Source organism: Diceros bicornis, unplaced genomic scaffold (assembly GCF_020826845.1).
Source record: "Diceros bicornis minor isolate mBicDic1 unplaced genomic scaffold, mDicBic1.mat.cur scaffold_97_ctg1, whole genome shotgun sequence".
In the NCBI taxonomy this organism is placed as follows: domain Eukaryota; kingdom Metazoa; phylum Chordata; class Mammalia; order Perissodactyla; family Rhinocerotidae; genus Diceros; species Diceros bicornis.
Window position 1 is genome coordinate 831147 of NW_026691866.1, and position 21839 is coordinate 852985.

The 21839-nt window shown below is 40.2% G+C and overlaps 1 pseudogene; it reads left to right on the plus strand.

Moving 5' to 3' along the window:
* The first annotated feature begins 9113 nt into the window (after positions 1–9113).
* LOC131403947 (androgen-induced gene 1 protein-like) overlaps positions 9114–21839 on the plus strand; it is a 36135-nt pseudogene continuing 23409 nt past the window's right edge.

Consider the following 21839-nt stretch of genomic DNA (forward strand, 5'->3'; position numbering starts at 1 on the left):
TATGGCAGGGAATTAGTGAGTATATAGGAGCTCTCCGTACTCTCTGTTAATTTTTCTGTAAACCTAAAACTGCTCTTAAAAAATAAAGTCTATTGAGCCAGCCCTGATGGCCTGGCGGTGAAAGTTTGGCGCTCTCACTGCTTTGGTGGCCCTGGTTCGGTTCCTGGTCACGGAACCACACCACCTGTCTGTCAATTGCCGTGCTGTGGTGGTGGCTCACAGAGAAGAACTAGAAGGACTTACAACTAGGATATACAACCATGCACTGGGGCTTTGGGGAGGAAAAAAAAAAAAAAGAGGAAGATTGGCAACTGATGTTAGGTCAGGGTGAATCTTTCCTTGCATAAATAAATAAATAAATAAAAATAAAATCTATTAATTTAAGCAAAACAAAAAGAAAAGAAAAAAATTACCCTAAGGGAAGTTTTAGATCCGGCTCTGCTACTAACGGTGTGACTTCTGGCAAGTCACTTAACTCTTCTGAGCCTCAGTTCTATCATCTATAAAATGAAGGGACTGGACTAGTTCTCCTCCAAATAGAAGATTCTATCTTTCTGTGACTGCCTGGCCTCCAATATATACTATGATAGAAGAAAAAAGTATTTTGAAAGAAAATAATTCATCAATTGAAGCAAAACTCAAAGGAATATCATTATGCAATTCTGGCAAATAAACAACATAATTATTGGATGAATCTGGTGATCAAATGTAATTTATATGAAAGGAATAAGGGGGAAATGGAGCATAAATAGGTATTGATGAAGCATTCATTTAAAGATGACAGAGCTCAAGTTTTTAAAAGATAACTTCAGATGCCTCAGGTACCATGAAATTAAATGATGTAGTTAAATGGTAACAGAGAGATTGTCGGTAATAGACGTTTCATGAAAGTTATGATGAAATGATTTGTGGCTCTTGGAATTCTTAGCTAAAATTTTCTCGTTCTTATAAATCAGACACTGATGCCTACAAAGATGTGGAAATACAGATGTTGTTTCTGGCTGATATGATGTGTTTGTGTCAGATATTAATGTGGGAGGAGTAGGCAGCCACCTGGGAGGGGAGGTCAGAACTTTAACATATGAGAAAATATAATCAAAATCACACCCCTCATCAGTAGCAGAAGGGGAATTAGAATGTGGGATGTGATATGCACCAACTGGCAGCATCAGGCAGTCTAGTATAATGATTAAGAACCCAGGGCCAGCCCTGGTAGCCTAGTGGGTAAGTTTGGTTCACTGTGCTTTGGTGGCCCAGGTTCAGTTCCTGGGTGTGGACCTACACCACTCATCTGTCAGTGGCCATGCAGCTCACATACAACGAGAGGAAGATTGGCAAAGGATGTTAGCTCAGGGCAAACCTTCCTCAGCAAAAAAAAAGGAACCAAAATACACGGTTTCAGATCCCAGCTCTGCCATTTACTGGCTGTGTGACCTTGAGTACTTTACCTAATTTTCTCTATTCCTCCATTTCTTCTTATGTAAAATGGAGATGATAATAGTAAGTAAGCACCCTCAGTGCGGCTAAAATGAGTTAATATTTGTAAAGTGCTTAGATCAGAGCCTGGCCCACAGTAAGTGTTATGTGAGTGTTTATTAAATAAAAAATACATAGGGGCCGGCCCGGTGGCGCAAGCGGTTGGGTGCGCGTGCTCCGCTGCGGCGGCCTGGGGTTTGCTGGTTCGGATCCCGGGCGCGCACCGACGCACTGCTTGGTAAGCCATGCTGTGGCGGCGTCCCATATAAAGTGGAGGAAGATAGGCACCGATGTTAGCCCAGGGCCGTCTTCCTCAGCAAAAAAAAAGGAGGAGGATTGGCGGATGTTAGCTCAGGGCTGATCTCCTCACAAAAAAAAAAAAAAAAAAAATACATAAATTTGAACCCTAGTCTCCTTAGTACTATCCCACTATCCCATGATTTAGCACTTTTGAAGCATGCCAGGAAATAACCCCAAACATCTCCTTCTACCATTATTTAGCTGCATGTAACAGAACACTCTACTACATTGCTTTAATAAATAGGAGGTTATTTTTCTCACATCACAAGAATTCTGGAAGGAGGCCACTGCTGGCATTGGTTCAGCAGGTTATGGATGTCAGGGCAAGATCTCTGTGATCCTCTGATTCTTTTCCTCATGCTTACAAGATGGCTACTGCAGCTCCAGCCATCATGTACACAATAAAGCAGGAAAAAATAGAGATGAGAAGGGCTGCACTAGTGAACTATTTCTCGGAAATCCTTCCAGCAGTTTCCAACTTTCTCAGAACCATGGCTTGGCCCAGCCGGATCACTGCATTCCCAGGCAATCTTCCAAACATCCTTGTGGGTCCGCTATCTTCTTCTATGTTCAGAGCGCAGCCGTCAGTGATGTGGACCATTCACCTGCATTTTTTGACACAGGAATTCTTGAGAGGAATGAAAACTACATGCTCAGCTCCTGGGGGGGCGAGGCGTCAGAAATAGCCTTGGCTCCAGCAGGCCTGCTTGGCGACCAGGGTCTTCCCTTAGGACGAGGGAAGTGAGAGTTCTCTCTGCCCTCAGTTGGCCACCTTCACAGACAATTTAGACTGGCTCCTGGCACTTGGTGAGACTGCCTAATGCTGCCACCTCTCATGGCAGATCACATGTTTCCTGAAAACAAAATGATGGTATTTGGTTTAATTTTATCGAATTCCTCTTTCGTGCTGGATGTTTATTACAAGTGTTTCTAAAACAGACTTTTAACTACCTTTGAGGATAACTAACACAGAGGGCCAATAAATGGGCTGCAGACGTTTTAGCTGACCTTCATTCTGGGGGAAAGTTGCTTAATATGGTAAGAAGTGGCAACCCATCCCACCATCCATGCATTCCACATTCTGTGACATTGCCTTGCTGCAGAGGCTACCAGGTCCCCCAAAGGTTTGCCTTCTATGGACAGAGTCTAGGACCCAAGGGGATAGTTTAGTTAGCTGCTTCACGTGATCTCAATCTATCGGGTAATATGCTTTCCATCTCACAAAAGAGAGGGAACACTTTCTGACAACTATGTCCCCTATGGATTGGCTACTTCCATGTGAAGGGCATCTCAGGGTAATCCCGTGATAGGAGGGTGACGGTGGTCGTGCCAGGGATGATCACGGGCTGCCCCATCAGAAGATGCTACGATCGCCATTTAGTATAAGGTGCAAGTGCTTCCTAGTTGGCAAAGTATTTGCAAATGTAGACATTATTAGAGAATTTCTGCCAGAGCTGGGTCTTGAGAGATGAGTAGAATTTTAATAGATGGAGAAGGTGATGTGAATCATTAGTGCCTGAGAGGCATGAAAGACTAAAAGTAAATGTTGAGTTTGGGGGAAAAATAAGTATTCCCATGATAATGGAATGCATAATTATTTTAAAAGGAGCAGGAATGAAAGTTGAAATAGTGAGGTTTCTTGTAGCCCGTGGGGAATCACTGATTATTTTTGAGGAGAAGAGTGATATAATCTGATCTATAGTTTCAGGAAGATAATTCTAGGCAGTGATAAGGGTGATGTGGAGATGCAACAATGGAGGCAGGAAGCCAGTTAGAGCTTATTCAATGAGGCAACAGCGATAGAAAGAGAAATGAAGGCTCATATTTGAGAAATGTTTCAGAGAATAAATTACTAGAATTTGACTGTTGATTGGATGTTGTAGCAGAAACTGTTAGTGATCTTCCAATATCTGTTTTCTCCCCTGTATTACTTTCCTAGAGATGCCATTAGCAAAGTAGCACAAACTGGATGGCTTAAAACAACAGAAATTGATTGTCTCATAGTTCTGGAGGCTACACATCATGGTGTCGGTAGGGTTGGTTTCTTCCGAGGTCTGTGAGGGAGAATCTGTGCCAGGCCTCTCTCCTAACTTCTGGTGACTGTCTGCAATCCTTGACATCCCTTGGCTTGTCATGACTCCAATCTCTGCCTCCATCATCACGTGGCATTCTCCCTGTGTGTCTCCGCCTTCTTATAAGGACACCAGTCATGTTTGATTAGGGCTCACCCTATGCCAGTATGATGTCATCTTAACTAATTACATCTGCAATGACCTTATTTCCAAACAAGGCTACTTTCTGAGGTACTGGGGATTAGGACCTCAGCATATCTTTTTGGGGGACACAATTCAACCCGTAACATCCTCCTTCCATACTAATTGAGCCCTGATTTCGGGCTGGGCACATGGCCACCCAGAAGGGAGGCTGCTATTCCTAGCTTTGGCCATGTGGAAGGGTGCTGGCCAATGAGGTGTAGGTGGATTGGTGTGTGACAGCTTCCTCAGCACACCATCTTCAAGGGATAGTGTACATGTGCCCTTTTGGCCTGTCTTCATATTTTCCTCCATCCTGCCTCAAGGAATAGGGTTATCAGTTACAGCCAAAGTAATCCTAACTCTTGCAGCTGAGGAGGAGGAGTGAGGGATAGGGTTTTTTGGACACTCTGGGTAAGATGTTCACATGGCACTCTTTCAAAAGGATAATCCAAAAGTCTTTACCTGCAGCTGAATCTAGCTTTTATGCAAGTGTGCTTTTCTTTTATTTTGGCTCACACAATGTTAAAAAGTTTGAATTGAAGTGCATCTAGGTAGGGCATTTATGTTAGTTTTTTGTAGGCCCAATTATGCCCTATTACCTTACATCTAGCTTTACTTAATTATGATACGTGCCTGGGCTCTAAAGGATTTGAGTTTAAGACCTCTGAAATGTTTTTTTTTTTTTTAATGAGGAAGATTAGCCCTAGCTAACATCTGTTGCCAATCCTCCTCTTTTTGCTAAGGAAGATTGGCCCTGGGCTAACATCCATGCCCACCTTCCTCTACTTTATGTGGGACGCTGCCACAGCATGGCTTGACAAGTGGTGCGTTGGTCGGCACCCAGGATCCGAACCTGCGAACCCCGGGCAGCAGAATGGGAGTGTGCGATCTTAACTGCTATGCCACTGGGCAGGCCCCCTGAAATGTCTTTTAAATACCTGCTCAACATTTATTTAGACAAGAGGCTAAAGGCTGTGGGAAACAAAGACCCTCCTGGTGGTGGTCTGCCTCTCCTCCACTACACAGAGCAATAGAGTTCTAGTCCTAAATTCATGTATACAGTCCACTCAGCAAAACAAAAGCTCTGCAGTTACCCCAACTCCCATTGGGGAGAAGAAATTTAGCAATGGCATACTGTTATTGTAGAATGCTTTAGAAGGTCTCTCTTACCAATCACCCCCATCCACCATAGTTTATGAAAGTGTTTCTTCTAACAACACACAGTCCCCTCCACGAGAAGAATTCTGGCAAGTGGATTACCTTCCCTTGCTACACTTCCAGAGACATTTTAACACCACTAAGAGACTGGCACCCCCAGGCCATCTGGCTCCATCCTAATGTTTCTAACAGCATGCTGGTGCTGTTTCCGGAGACTGCGGACTCTGCAGAGTGGGTAGTTTCTAAGAAGGATATAGTGAGTACATGTAGAATTTGAATCACCAGTAAGCCATCCACGTGGGTCGTTCAGAGCAGGAAGACCACATCCTACGTCCCGAAGAGGGACTGTCAAAGTGGACTCATACCAAGTCCTGCCAGATGTGCTGGTCTGGATATACACACACAAAGAGAGAGCATTCCAGGCAAATGCACCGACAGCCTTCAGGGAGCCAGGAGGATGTCTCAGATCTGTATGAGATCTAGCCAGCGACTCGAGCCTAATCTCAACACTACTTTTTCTAAAGCTTATCAATGACGCTCCATAGAATCCTTAGTGTTTAGAAATCTCATAATTTAGCGGAGTTCTCTACAGCAAATACAGTCCATTTTTAAATCTGCGAAAACTGTTGCAACCAGCAGCCTCAGCACAGCTGTTAGTAGCTGCTGCTCATTTAGGCTGTAAATAGCTCTTTCTGGTTACCAGCAAAAAATCTGACTGATGAAATGCATTGGCACTATGTTTCATATCCAAGGCGATTTTTAAAATCTGTAATGAGCATCAACGGCTGGAAAAAAGAGTGACTTGCACCTACTTCTTTTACTTAGATCTTAATCTTTCCCAACTGCCCTCTAGTGTGAAAGAGCTCTCCTTGGCACCTCAGTTCATATAAACACGTGTAAAGAAATATACACATTAGATTATAAAAGGGTGGTTTCTTAACTGGTTTTGGGCTACAAAAAATCCTTAAAAAGTGGCTTTCTCAACACAAAATGCAGACATTATAGTGTATTTATAGTGAGAAACTAGAAACACCTAAATATCCCAAAGCAGAGAAAAGTTTAAGCAAAATATGATAAGTTCATATTATGTCATACTATGCAATCACTAGACGTGATTTTTACAAAGAATTTTAAATAATAAGGAAACATTCTTATTAAATTTAAAGCAAAAAAATCTGCTTGATGCAAATTGTTACACAGTGTGTCATAACTAGCTACATATTATAAAGAGACTGGCAGGTACATGCTAAAATATTTGCAGTGTTTTCTCTGGTTGATGAGAGTGGGGGTAATTTTTTTAAACTTTCCTATTTTAATATCATCAATAAGCTACTTTTATAATGAAGAAAAAATAAGAAACCCACAGTGTCTTTTCTGTGATGCCCAAATGTCTCAAAGGGATACATCCCAACTTCTACCCTTGTTGTGCAGAGAAATGTAAAGGGGGAAAAACGAATTGCTCATCTATATTGATATCGTTAGAAAATGCTTATCTAACGTAAATACAGAACCAAAGGAAATAGCATTAACATCGAATATTGTAAGGATATGCATGAACACGATTCTTCCTCCTGAAGTTTTAAGCCAAGACTCATGGCTGTACGAAGTTGGCTTCTTGGAATACAACATAAGGGAGACCCAGGGGTCCCTGTCATTTCCCAAATTAGCGAGGATTATCATCACCAGTATGTCAGACACCCTCCCCTCCAAAATAGAAAGGAGTGGGGAGTCTGTGTCCGCTTTTAGAAGTTCTTAAGGGAGAGTATCTTCAGCCCACATATGAAGAGTAGGAGCTGTTACAATCACCCCAGTACACTAACGTAATGAGAAGCTAAAACAGGGCCTAGAAATCTGCCCTTGGGAAATATGTTTCCATGAAACTCAACTGCATAAGGCTATTCTCCTCCATCCCCACTAACTGTATGGTAGAATGAAAAAGACAAAGTGACATGCAGATATTTCTTCTATACAATAAAAAACAGTATTCTGTAACTCGAATATGGAATCATCATGTAAATACTTATCAATGAATACAGTATTATAGTTCATAAAAAGGGATAACCTACTGAGTGATGTTTTAAAAGCAACACCCCATTGTATTTTTACACTGTAAAAACACAAACTGTGTATAGCTTAATATTTTTTCACAAAGAATACCTTTAAAGCATAACTAAAATTATTAGATATGGTCTAAAAAGCAAAAAGAGCAACCTGGACTTGTTAATACACAGTTACCAAGAAGTTCCAGATATTGTAGACTGACAGTCTCATAAAATATTTGAATCAAAATTTATGCAGATGTTTGATTAAAGAACAAACACAAAACTCACTATCTTACTGTGGTTAGAAAATCACAAAATAACAAAAGCAAACACATTAGAATAAGTTCAAATCACTTATTTTAGTCCTATAGTTATTTAAAAAGAAACTGACCATAGAATAAAATTTTAAATGACTTTATGAAAATATTATTATATTTTGTAACGATAAGGACAGAGAGTCTCATTAATGAGTTTCTAAATTGTAAGGTAGGAAGGTATATCAAACACTGAGGACATCACTCTAACTCATAAAACTTTATTAAGGACCTAGTAAGACAGATCTTCAATAGATCTACTTTTTAATTTTGCAATCTTATGAACATGTAACATGGATAAACAATTAAAAAAATAGACCCAACTTTTCCATAAAAATAAAAGTAGAAATTGCCAATAATAAATAGTTTTATGCCAGTAGAATCTTCTTGGAATTATCTTGATTTTTGTGACATCAATTTCTATTAGCATAATTATAAGGCCAATGAAAGAAATCTACGTGGTTTCTTTATTTTGGTTTAGAGCTTCATTGGAAAAATTCAGGAAAACATTCATGAGTTGCTCCTTTCTCTCTAACACTCGGCTTTCCCTGCGCCCTCCCTCCACATCCTCTGACTCAGAGACTATTTGGAGAGGACACCTGTTTTAAATGGATCCACAGGAAATACCTATGTGGTCTTTTCATCATCTGACCCTGCATCTGGTTGGCTGAAATGCGATCATGATAAAAAAAAAAAATGCTGCCCACAGACTGATGCAACTTCAGCGTGACAACATTTACTGGAAGGCAGACGGAATCCAGTTGATATTTATTTTCCTTCCATGAAGCCCTGGTATTGTAGTGTAGGAAAAAACAAATAAGTAAAAGGGCAAAACCCGTTTAACCCTCAAAAGATTAGTATCAAATTACACACCGGGTTTTACATCCAAACTCAGAATGATTTGTTTTTAAGCTGAATGTAATCTTGTAGCAGAAAGTTATCTGACACTCTTTCCTTTATAATCTTTCACGTATACACCTCTCGTCCAAAGTGCATAGCCTGTCTTGTTATATTATATACTGATATGATATTTATAAAGTTCCCGTGGAAAAGTGCAAGGCACTGGAATAGAATTTATAAGGGAATTTCATAGTGATTAATAGTAGTTTAACACTGAAAATTCAATTGGGTCCAAAATAAAGCAAGTCACTCGGGGGCACCGGGGCGCGGGCTTACACCCCAAGTTCACGCCTCCACCTCCTGTGGCCACAGAGCACCCCAGTTGGCCACAGGAGCCACCCTTGACCTCCGCTGCAATGCCCCGGCTGGAACGTTTGTCTACACTGGGGTCCCCTCCTTCAGTGCAGGTTTGCCGACCTCCCTCTCCGGGCCGCGTCGCTCTCCGCCCGCCAGATGCCACCAGCCGCGGCCCCGGAGCTCGAGCGCGCTCGGCGGCCACCCACCCACCGCCGGGACGCCTAGGGGGCGCCCCCGGTCGGGTGTCCCGGGGCCCCGCGAACGCAGGAGCAGAACGACGGAGGCGACGAAAGAGCTGACGCCACGCCGCCCGGCTGCCAGCAGTGCCCGCAATCGCCCCGCCCGCGCAGGTCGCCGGGTCCCCCGGGGGCGCCCCGCCGCAGCCCCCGCCCGCCCCGCCGGCCGCGCCCGGGTTCCCACGGCGCCCGCCCCCGCCCTGCGCTCCCGCCCGCCCTCGGCGCCGCCGCGCCCGCCCAGGCCTCTGGCGGACATGGCGCTTGTCCCCTGCCAGGTGCTGCGGTGGCGATCCTGCTGTCCTACTGCTCCATCCCGTGCAACTACAAGGCCATCGACATGCCCTCGCATCAGACCTACGGAGGGAGCTGGGAATTCCTGACGTTCATTGATCTGGTAAGGCCGTCCCCGCCCCTCCCCCGTCCTCCGCGCACCCCGAGCCTGTGTGTGTTTGTGGGTGCGCGAGCACCTGCGCGCGCGCCTGCAGCATCCACCCCTGTCCTCGCCTCTTCCCCGGCGGTTGCGTCTGCAGCGGCCCCGCAGCAGCACCTTCTAAAGCGCGCGACGTTACCTGCTGGCTGGGGCCCGAGTGGAGGTGGGGTGCGCCAGGTGGTGGGCTCTTTGGAGGGGAACACAGACCTGCTGCTAGGGTGACACGGCAAGATTCTCAACTTTGCAAGTGGATTGGACGACCTTGATCATGAGCGGCCTCAGACCCGTTCGCCCCCAAGGTGCTTTCCAGAGCACCCACCGTGGGATCCACTTGCAGCAACTGAAGGAAACTGGGCATTGTCGAATTACTTGGAGCTTCCTCTGAAAGGACCAAAATTCTCTTCCTAAAGAAGAGAAAGCACCTAATAAAGTGTTTTTTTCATGTGTTTTTTTGCCCATTGTCAGTAATTTACTTAAAACCTTTTACTCCAGAAACACTAGGGGAGAGAGATTTGCAAAATGCGTTTCCAGTGTGACTCTGCACTCTTCCTTCCCGTATAAAAGTCTGAAGCAGTTTGCATAAGCAGCTCCTCTTTTGCACAACTTGGTAACCTTGGCAGTTGGAGTTTGTTTGTTTGTTTGTTTTAAAGGCGTGTCCCCTTCTGGCACTAAAAGGGCCAGACAATCAGAACAGAAGCATAAGGCCCAGTAATAACATGGGGAGGAATCTAGGAACTTTAGGGTGAAAGATGACTAATTTAGACTGGGTCAAACATATACTAAGAGATGATAAAATAAGGGCAGAGAGTCAAAACAAGAGCAACTAATTCTAAGGACTAGAGAAAATGTAGAACCGATTCCTGGGATGCTAGAACTGTCCAAGATTACACATGAGGTTGGCTACTCAAGCAAGCTTATGATCTCTAATTGTTGATCCTCCATATTGATGAAGAGAACTTGAAACCTGTTTTAAGATATTGACAAAGGCTTAGGATGCCTCAGAGAAATGCAGAGAGTTTTTGTTTAGAAATACTGCCTTATATTTGTATCATGTTAGGTACTTTCAGAGAGGAATTTAAGTTCTTTTTCCCAGCAGTATCCCAACTGTGCACATACCCGGCTTCTCAGGGCAGAGAGTGTTTCAGCGGATTCAATTTCAGACCCTCAACTTCCATCTGGTTCTTGAAACTGATCTGCCTTTGAACATGGGTGATGCCTGCCAGTTCTCCTTTCTTCTTCCCTATTCATTCAAGGGCCGAGCACATGACAAGGCTCTGTGCTGTATTTATCTGTTCCTTTTAAGCACTCAGAAGGTAGATGGTTGCCACCAGGACTATCTTCATATTTGATTGAAAAACGAAGTCAGACTTGTTTTAACAGAAAGTCTTATTGGTTGACTGGCCTGTAAATGACAATTGGCTCTGCCAATTATGTTATATAGCAGACATTTTCCATAGATGAATGAGGGAAACCTGCAGCCCTGAGGTTCCAATAAATATGTATCAGAGTGTTAGAAATCATGTCCCTTTCTCAAATGTTTAAACTTATGTTAAAAATGTTTAGATGTTCTTTAAAAATATGTGCATAGATTTTCAGAGTTCTTTTAGGGGCCGTGTGAACAAAATTCCTCTTGGATGACTACCTTATACCATTCCTCAGTCAGATCTTGCTTAGAGCTGGCCCATTTGCGTGTTGCCAAGGAACAGTGCTGAGCTGCTGGATACTGCTGGAGACTCCGCCAGAGCCACAGGAACTGTGAACAGTTCTCAGAAGCACCTCTGCATTAGGTACAGTTTTGGGGGAGCAGAGGACGGGGTCAACAGGTGAGAGGGGTAGAAGTTGAGGGTGTTGGTTAACCCATGAGATATGACTGCTTCTCACACTGGCATTGCTTACTGAGTGTTAAAAAACACCGCTGGGGCCAGCCCTGTGGCATAGCGGTTGAGTTCACACGCTCTGCTTCGGCTGCTTGGGGTTCGAAGGTTCGGATCCTGGGTGCAGACTGACGTGCCACTTATCAAGCCATGCTGTGGCGGCCTCCCATATAAAGTAGAGGAAGATGGGCACGGATGTTAGCCCAGGGCCAATCTTACTCAGCAAAAAGAGGAGGATTGGCAGTGGGTGTTAGCTCAGGGCTGATCTTCCTTATTTAAAAAAAATAACTCACAAGAAACCATTCCCTCGCCTAACCTTTGGGTGACATGAAACTGTAGCAGAGCCAACTTGGTTCTACTTAAAACTGTCATGCAGTGTATATTTATATAGCATTTGATGATTGGACTTGCCTATTTTAAGTTACACTCATCACGGCAACTATGCTTTTGTCTATCAGAATTCAGGCAGGCCATAAATTCAAATTTGAAACTTTTACTTTGTTTCATATTTCGATTCAGTCTGTATGGAGCCTTCAGCCAATCGTTCAAACTTTTTACTCTCTGTGGCCTCTGATTGAAATATAATAATTATCTTTAATCAAGACTTCCTGTGAGAATGTCTAGAATATAGTCATAAACACAGTGTCTAGAATATAGTCATAAAAACACTCATGCGAAGTGTTACTCTCTTTATTATTAGAGATTTAAAGTCTTCAGAGCTTAAACATTGGACAGCTGTTAAAACAACCAACCTGTCAATCTTTAGTAATGGCAGGAAAAGATTTGGCTACTAGAATTTACCCATTTCACTTTCATTTTTTGTGTGTTTAAAAAAAAACCGAATAAACTTTCTTATTTTGTGCCCTGGACAATTTTAATGATTCTAAGCTCACTAGAGCAATTTTGGAAGATGATTTACCTTCTCTAAACTTTAACGAGAAGGCCCTTTTTCTAACCAGCTTGGATTGCAGTGTCAGGACATTTATCCTGGTGGCCACAGTCTGATTCTATGTTCCATGGCCTCAGTTTACTGGAACGTAAATCGGGAAGCTCAGGCTACGTGTATCTGGGAGCAGATGGTTATGTGGCAGTGGCCATTCCAGCTATATCCGTATCTTTCTTTGAGTATGTGAGTCATCTTGATAGAATCAGAGCTCATGGTTAAAAACTGAAATGCAAGTTATTGCTATCAGTAATCGTATATTGTTATTCCCCAAGAGCTTCAAGATAACTAAAGTGCTTTAGGAAAATTCAAGTTATTAAATGGAAATGGACCACTGTCTTGGCATGGTAGGCAGAATAATGAGACCCCAAAGATGTCTCCATCCTAATCCCCAGAAACTGTGAATATGTTAAGTTACATGGCAAAGGGGAATTAAGGTTGCTAGTCAGCTGACTTTAAAATAGGGAGATTATCCCAGATTATCCATGGTGGACCCAGTGTAATCACAAGAGTTCTTGAAAATGGAGGGAGGCAGAAGAGAAGGGTCAGATGGAAGAAGATGTGACTGTGGAAGAAAATCACAGAGAGATGTAACATTGCTGGCTTTGAAGATGGAAGAATGGGCCAAGATCCAAGGAATGTGGGAGGTGTCTAGCAGCTGGAAAGGGCAAAGAAATAAATTCTCCCCTAGAGCGTCCAGAAGGAACACAGAGCTGCTGACACCTTGATTTTAGCCCAGTGAGAACCATTCTGGACTTCTGACCTCCGGAAGTGTAAAATAATAAATGCCTGTAGTTTAAGCCACTAAATTTATGGTAATTTGTTACAGCAGCAATAGAAAACTAGTACACTTGGCTCTCAATCCTCTGACCCAGAAGAAAAACTTAAATGTTGTGCTTATGTAGTGATTCAGCTAGTTCTTTATGTATGTTAGATAACTGGTTAATTTTAGCTTTCACCAAAATACAGGTTTTTGCCTACTGAATCCATGAAGCTATGCAGAGAAGACATACATATAACAATGGACAATATGAGAATCTATAAAAATTGACCAACATTGGGAAAACTAGGTCTTCGCTTTACTGGGAAGTATTCTAGAAATTATCATTATGCGACATGTCATGCCTAGAGAAGGAATACTCTTAACTGGAAATAACCTGGAAAGAAAGAAAATTTAAACTACCTGATGTCCAAGTGTTTCCTTAACCAGTATCACAGCTGATGAATCTTCTTCAAATGATGCAGATTCATTCACTTATTCACTCATTAAAGGATACTTGCCCCTAAAGATAATAAAAATGGGGAATCAGAATAAAATGAGCATAAATAAATTAAAAGAAAAAGGCAACTCTAGTTTGAGGCCTCAGTGTAAGGCTGGAGTATGATGGGTGTTTAGTAGACATTTGAATAAATGGAAACTTTCCCTTTCCAAATTTTCAGTGAGTATTCTTTTCTTGTCCTATTTCCTTCTCAAACATTCAAAATAATAGGGATTTTTGAAACATACAACTAGAACTTTATTCAGATGTATATGGTAGACTGTCTGATGGATACATGAGTCAGAATCAGCTTCTTTGGAAAACGTGAACTGGACATTCATTATTAAAAATTAATTTTGATGCTGGGTTTGGAATATTTTGATTTGCAAAGATTGAAACAAACATCTGGCTATCTCATTTGCTGTAGTTTGTGGTACTCACCATTTTGAGAGTTATCATCTCGAAAGGCTCCATTTTACTCTTTATTCCTCCTGTACTGACTTGTCATTCATGCATGGGCGGAAGATTGCTCAGGGCCTGCCTCCTCAAAGTGTGGTCTGAGGACCAGCAGGATGGACCTTATCTGGGAGCCTGCTAGAAATGTGGAAGCTCGGGCTCCATCCCAGACCTTCTGAATCGGAATCTACACTTTAAGAAGACCTCTAGGTGATTTCTTTGCGCATTCTGGTTTGATAAATGCAACTCTGGGACACACTGCTTTTGTTTTGTAAGTTAACATGGAATGTCTTGTAGGACACAGCTTTGATATATTAATTCTGCCTTTAACACATATTTAAACGTATTTCAAAACATATTTAGGGTGACTCTTACTGTGACATAATTAAAAACGTGTTGTAAAAAATTACAACTTTAAAATAAAAGGAAGAGAAAAATATGTATTAGACACCAGGGATAGATTATTTATTGCAATTGAGAAACAAATTTAGCTACTCTTCAGGGCAGCCAAGGCGAAAAAGAATACGCGTTTGATTGCATTGTCTGTAGTGTTGGAATAAAGGAACCATAACAATTTATCAGGAAACATCCAGTTCTTTCCAAGCACTGACTTTTCAAGGTTATTTATCACTCAGATTGTCATATAAAGGACATCGAGTAGCATAGTAAGTAATGCTTTTGATTGTTTTTTTAGCAGAATATGGTATAGAAATATTCTTACACTTGATGTTTCTTATATCTGATTTTTATGACAGCCAAAGGTATGGTCCTATATTTTGACTGGTTGAAGGCATTTTTGTAGAGGTTTAAAGTAATATAATCTAAGTATTTATTTTTGTTATCTAAATCCGTATTGCAAAAGAATTTAAGAAAATCACAGAGGGAGCAAGATAAATAAGGGCTCAGATGTGGAAAAGCTTGGGGTGTTCAAAGAGCAGGAAATCATCAAGTATACCTGGAGGATACATTTTCACTTTTAGACATGTTAAGAATTTTTGACCTTTAAAAAAGTGTGAAAAAGGAAAAACAAACTGCATAAGTATCCTAAATAATGCATTTGGTCTCATATTTACTGATAGACTTATAAAATATTCTTGACTCTAGTTCATGGCTTAATTTTAAATAGGAAATGAAATATCTTGAGAAGAGATTCTGTATATTATTATGTAACTATGGTACTTAGCTTGCCAGTCAAAACCACAGAGTGCCATGCGAAGGCCAGTAATTCATTGAGTACTCAGTGAACAAAGTTAGGTGGGTGTTTTATTTTTTTTTTGGATATTATACAAAGAGGGTGAAACTGCACATTTTTTTTCGGTAGAATCAGACTTGACCCTGACATGTGCACATAAATTTTAGGGATTATATAATGCTGTTTCCTAACCTAGGGGAAGAATTGCGAGTATAACACATTGCGTAGAATCTTCTTCACCTTCTTTGAAAGCATTTCTTTTGGATCAGACATAAAACAGGGGCCTGGTTTTTTCAGCGTGGGGGAAATAGCTGGTGATATAATCGCCCATCCTCTTTCTTAGTTGCAACTGTTTTTTAAATTACAGAAAGTCATCTGACCACTCGTTGAGGTCACTTCTTTTCCCATCCCCACCGTCCCCCGCATCTGGTATAACATTTAGCAAAATTGGTAGCTGCTCTTGAGGGTTTTCATTTGTTTCTCTGTGTTCTCCTGAAATGTCATGTGTTTCTGTGGAACCGTGAACGATAGTACAATTTTCCGTCTTGAATCAGACGTGCCTGTGATCCAAAGCATGCTTGGGAAAATCTTTCTGCTTAGGATTCCATAGCAACAGAGCTTTCTTTTGTGTCTAGAAGCCTGTGGCTAGACAGTTAAAGGGCCCATTTCCCACCTGAAGGTTAGTCCTGCCCTCTGAGCACAGAGTTCTCTTTGAATGTGAGAGACCCCTTGATCAGACCCACTGCGGAAGGGAGCAAGATACAGGATGTGGCTTCCATAGGCCTGATCAACACAGGCTAATCAAGCACAACCAGAGAAATTGCTTGAATTTGCAAAATGGCAAGAACACTGTCATTTTGAATCTTGAGAATTCGGGATGTGTTCATTACAATGCTTTAGGAGCATGGAATTCTAAAATGTCAGTTAGACAATGGCCTACCCTCTTCATACTGACTTATATTTAGACCTGTCAGGCTGTGTTAATTTAATTTCAAAAGCGATACATAGAATTATAGAAAATTTGTACAATATTTTGTACAATAATTTGTACAATATTTGTACAATAAGGAAACCATAGGAAAGAAAATATATTCCATCTTGATTATCTCTAATTTTCTGTGCATCTTAGCATTTTAGTGCTTGAAGATTGTATTCATTTCAGAACTTTATACACACACAGAAACGCAGAGAGAGAGTCAGACTTCAGATATATATGTGTATATGTATATATGTGTGTGTACATATATAGTCAGATTTCAGAAAAATCATATTCTATATAAAAATTAGTTTTAAATTACAGAGAAAAATATTTATCACTCATAGACACCAACGTTAGTATTTTGATATTTGCCTTTTGAGCCATATATATACTTTTATTTAAAACAAAGTTTCCATATATACATATGGTTTGTATAAATTTATTTTTTAGTTAACATACACCAGAATTTACTCTTTTTGGTGTACAGTTCTATGAGTTTTGACAGATGCATAGAACCATGTGGCCGCCACCACAATCACCTAAAAATGTTTTTTCATGCTGCCCTTTTATAGTCAAACCCTCCCATGCATCTCAATAACCACAGATCTGTTCTCTATCCCTATAGTTTTGCCTTTTCTAGAAAAATATATGAGGCATAGAGTATGTAGCCTCTGGGTCTGGCTCTTTTCACTTAGCATAATGCATTTCAGATGCCTCCATGTTTTTGTGTGTACTGGTAGTTGTTCCATTTAATTGCTGAGTTGTATTCCAAGGCATTAATGTACCACTTTGTTGATCCAATCATAAGTTGAAGGGCATTTGAGTTTTTTCTAGTTTGGGTGATTATGAAAAAAGCTGCTATAAACATTTGCATACAAGTTTTTGTATGATCATGTGTTTTTGTTTTTATTGAGTTTGTACCTAGGAGATGGATTGCTTGGTTATATGGCAAGTAACTGTTTAACTTGGTAAGAAACCGCCAAACTGTTTCCCAGAGTGGAGGTGCCCTGTTGCGTTGCCATCGGCAATGTACGAGGGTTCCAGTTGCTCTGCGTCCTCGTCAGTGCGTGGTGGTGTCAATTTTTCTTCTATTTTAGCTATTCTAATAGGTGTGTAGTGGTATCTCATTGTGGTTTGAATTTGCATTTCCCTCATGACTAATGATGTCAAATATCTTTTCCTGTGCGTTGTTACTGTACAAATATCTTCTTTGCAAAGTGTTCATATCTTTTGCCCATTTAAAAAAAATAGGTTTTCTTATTGTTAAGCTTTGAAAGTTGTTGTGTATATCAAATAAAAGTTCTTTACCAAATATGTGATGTACAGACATTTTCTTCCTGTTCGTGGTGTATCTTTGAATTTTACTAGTAGTGTCTTTTTTTTTTTTTTTTTTTTGTGAGGAGGACTAGCCCTGAGCTAACATCCAATGCCAATCCTCCTCTTTTTTTTTTTGCTGAGGAAGACTGGCCCTGGGCTAACATCCATGCCCATCTTCCTCCACTTTATATGGGACGCCGCCACAGCATGGCTTAACACACGGTGCGTCGGTGCACACCCGGGATTCGAACCGGCGAACCCCGGGCCGCCACAGCGGAACGTGTGCACTTAACTGCTTGCGCCACCGGGCCGGCCCCTAGTAGTGTCTTTTGTGGAGCAAAGTTTATCATTTTGATGACATCCAATTAATTAATTTTTTTATTTTATGGAACATGCTTTTGATGTTTCTCTTAGAACTTTTTACCTAACCCGAGGTCACAAAGAGTTTCTTTTCTACTCCCTTCTAGAAGTTTTGTAGTTTTAGGTTTTACATTTGGGCCTGTGATCCGTTTCCAAGTTAGTTTTTTGGATAAGGTGTGAGGTTAGTGTAGAGTTGAGTCCTATTTTTTTTTTTTTTTTTTTAGCATATGGATGTACAGTTGTCCCAGTACCGTTTCGTGAAAAGACTATCCTTTGCCATTGAATTTCCTTCGCACTTCTGTCAAAAATCAGTTGGCTACGTTGAGGATCTGTTTCTGAACTGTATTCTGTTCCACTGATGTGTCTGTCTGTTCACAAGTACCACACTGTGTTGATTATCCCAGCTTTACCATAAGTCTTGAAAGCAGGTAGTGTGAGTCCTCCAACTTTGTTCTTTTTCAAAATTTGTTTAGGCTATTCTAATTACTTTGCCTCTTTAAATTTTATAATACTTTTGTCAATATCTATAAATAATCCTACTGGGATTTTTGAGTGGGATTTTGTTGAATCTATAGAACAACTTGAGGAAAATTGACATCTTTTTTTTTTTTTTAAAGATTTTATTTATTTATTTTTTCCCCCCAAAGCCCCAGTAGATAGTTGTATGTCATAGCTGCACATCCTTCCAGTTGCTGTACGTGGGACTCGGCCTCAGGATGGACGGAGAAGTGGTGCCTCGGTGCGCGCCCGGGATCCGAACCCGGGCCACCAGCATCGGAGCGCGCGCACTTAACCACCAAGCCACGGGGCCGGCCAGAGGAAAATTGACATCTTAACAATATTTACTCTCCCAATCCATGAACATGATATATCTCTCCATTTACATAGATCTTTGATTTATTTCATCAGTGTTTTATAGTTTTCAGTGTATGGTTCCCGTACATATTTTATTAGATTTATACTTGTGTTGTATTTTTATTAGTGCTATTATAAATGGTACTTTTAAAAATGAGTGTTTTATTAAATCTATTATATTTAATTGACATTTTTATTGAGATAATTGTAGATTCATATCAGTTGGAAGAAATAATAGAGAGAGACCTGGGTAGGCTTTACTCAGTTTCCCCCAATGGTAACATCTTGCACAACTGTAGTGTAATACCAGAATAATGATATTGAAACAATCAAGATACAGAACAGTTACTCTACCACAAGGATACCTCATGTAGCCTTCTTATTGCCACCCCTACTTTCTCCTTTCATCTTATCCCTGATCCCTGGCAACATTAATTTGTTCTCTATTTCTATGATTTTTGTCATTGCAATAATATTATATAAATGGAATCATATATGTGACTATTGGGGATTGGCTCTTTTCACTCAGAATAATTCCTCGGAGAGTCATCCAAGTTGTTACGTGTGTCAATGGTTTGTTCATTTTTATTGCTGAGTGGTATTTCATGATATGGATGCTCCACAATTTGTTTAAGCAGACACTCACTTAAGGACATCTGGATTGTTTCCAGTGTTGGGCAATTGTTAATAAAGCTACTATACACATTCATGCATAGGTTTTTGTGTGAACATAAGTTTTCATTTCTCTGGCATAAATATCCAAGAGGGCAATTGCTGGGTCGTATGGTAGTTGCAACTTTAGTTTTAAAAGAAACTGCCAAACTGTTTTCCAGAGTGGCTGAACCGTTTTACATTTCCACCAGCAATGTGTGAGTGACACAGTTTCTCCTCATTCTTGCCAGTTATTTGACATTGTTAGTATTTTTAATTTCAGCCATTTTGATTGGTGTGTAGTGATACCTCATTGTGGTTGTAATCTGCATTTCTCAAATGGCTAATAATGTTGAACATCTTTTCATGTGTTTGCTTGCTGTCTGTATATCCTTGCAGTGAAACATATGGTCTGGTTTTGTTAAATTTTACTTTCTGGTTGTTTATTGCTAGTATATAGAGATTCACTTGATTTTTGCATATTACCTTATATCCTGTGTTTGCTGAACTCACTTATTCATTCTAAGAGCTTTGCTATAGATTCCATGAGATTCTCTTTTTTTCTATGTAAACAATCATGTCATCTGCTAATAGAGATAGTTTTCTTCCTTTCCAATCGTCATGGCTTTTATTTATTTTTCATGTTTTATTGCATTGGCTAAGACTTCTAGTACAATATTGAATAGAAATGCTGAGAGTGTATATCCTTACCTTATTTCTTTTTTAGGAGGAAAATAGGCTTTGCAATTAAGTAGGATGTTAGCTATAGATTTTTTTGCTCATATTATTTATCAGTTTGAGCACATTTCCTTCTATTCCTAGTTTGCTGAGAGGCTTTTAAAAAAATATCATAAACGGATGTTGAATTTTGTCATATAGTTTAATTGCATCTATTGATTTGTTCATATGGCTTTTATTTTTTTCCTGTTAATATGGTGAATTACATTGATTTTTGAATATTGAATGTGTCTTATATTCCCAGGGTGAATGCACTTGGTTGTGATATATTGTCCCTTTTATATGTTGCTGCATTTGATTTGCCAATATTTTGTTGATTTTGCCTCTCTGTTTATGAGGAATATTTGTCTGTAGTTGTTTTTCTTTTTTTTTTTTTGGCTGAGGAAGATTCACCCGGAGCTAACATCTGTTGCCAATCTTTCTCTTTTTGCTTAAGGAAGATTTGCCCTGAGCTAACATCTGTGCCAATCTTCCTCTATTTTGTATGTGGGTTACCATCACAGCATGGCTGCTGATGAGTGGTGTAGGTCCATGCCCAGGAACAGAACCCAGGCCGCCGAAGCAGAGCACACCAAACTTAACCACTAGGCCATGGGACAGGCCCCTGTCTGTAGTTTTTTTCCTTCTTCTTTGTCTGACTTTGATATTAGTGTGATGCTAGCTTTGGTCCTCCTCAGTGTTCTGGAAGAGATTGAGTGGAATTGGTATTACTTCTTCCTGAAATTTTTGATAGAATTTACCAGCAAAAAACACTGGGCCTGGAATTTTCTTTGTTGGAAAGTCACAACCACAAATTCAGTTTGATTGATTTCAAGATGCAAGACTATTCAAGGTATCTATTTTTTTTTCACTGAGATTTGGTCGTTTATGTCTTTCATGGAATTGGCCCATTTCATCTTAAGTTCAGCATTCTCTTCTTACCTTTCTTTACTGTCTGTAGGACCTGTAGTGATAACCACATTTCTTTCCTGATATAGGTAATTTGTATCTTATCTCTTTTTTCTTCATCAGTCTGGCTAATCATTTCTCAATTTTATTGATTTTTTTCAAAGACTAGCTTTTGGTTTCATTGTTTTTTCCTGTTATTTTCTGTTTTCAATTTCATTAATTTCCGTTTTTAACCTCTTTTATTTTTCTCCTTCTGTTTGTTTTGGGTTTAGTTTGTTCTTCTTTTACTAGTTTCTTAATGTGGAAGCTTAGGCTGTTCATTCATTATTTTGAGCCCTTTCTTCTTCCCTATATAGGCATTTAATTGCTAAGTACTGCTTTAGTTGCATCTCACAAGTTTTAATACATTTTATTTCCATTGTCATTCACTTCAAAGCATTTTTTTATTCTCTTTGAGTTTTCCTATTTTTAAAACAATTTATTAAGACTTTTTTTTAGAGCAATTTTAAGTTCACAGCAAAATTGAGGGAAAGGCACAGAGATTTCCCATATACCCCCTGCCCCCACAAGAGTCTTTCTATTTCACAGTGGGTTATTTAGACATGTGTTGTGTAATTTACACATTTTTGAATATATCTCAGATATCTTTCTGTTATTTCCTTCTAGTTTAACTCCATTATAATCAGAGAGCATTCTTCGCACGATTTCAATTCTTTTAAAGTTGTTAAGTTTGATTTTATGGCCCAGAATATGGACTATCATGTTGAATATTCCATGTGCACTTGAAAAAAAATGTATTGTTCTATTGTTGGGTGGATTGTTCCTTAAATGTCAATTACATAAAGTTGGTGAATGGTGTTGGTCAGATCTTCTATGTCCTTGCTGATTTTCTGTCTACTTACTGTCTCATTAACTGAGA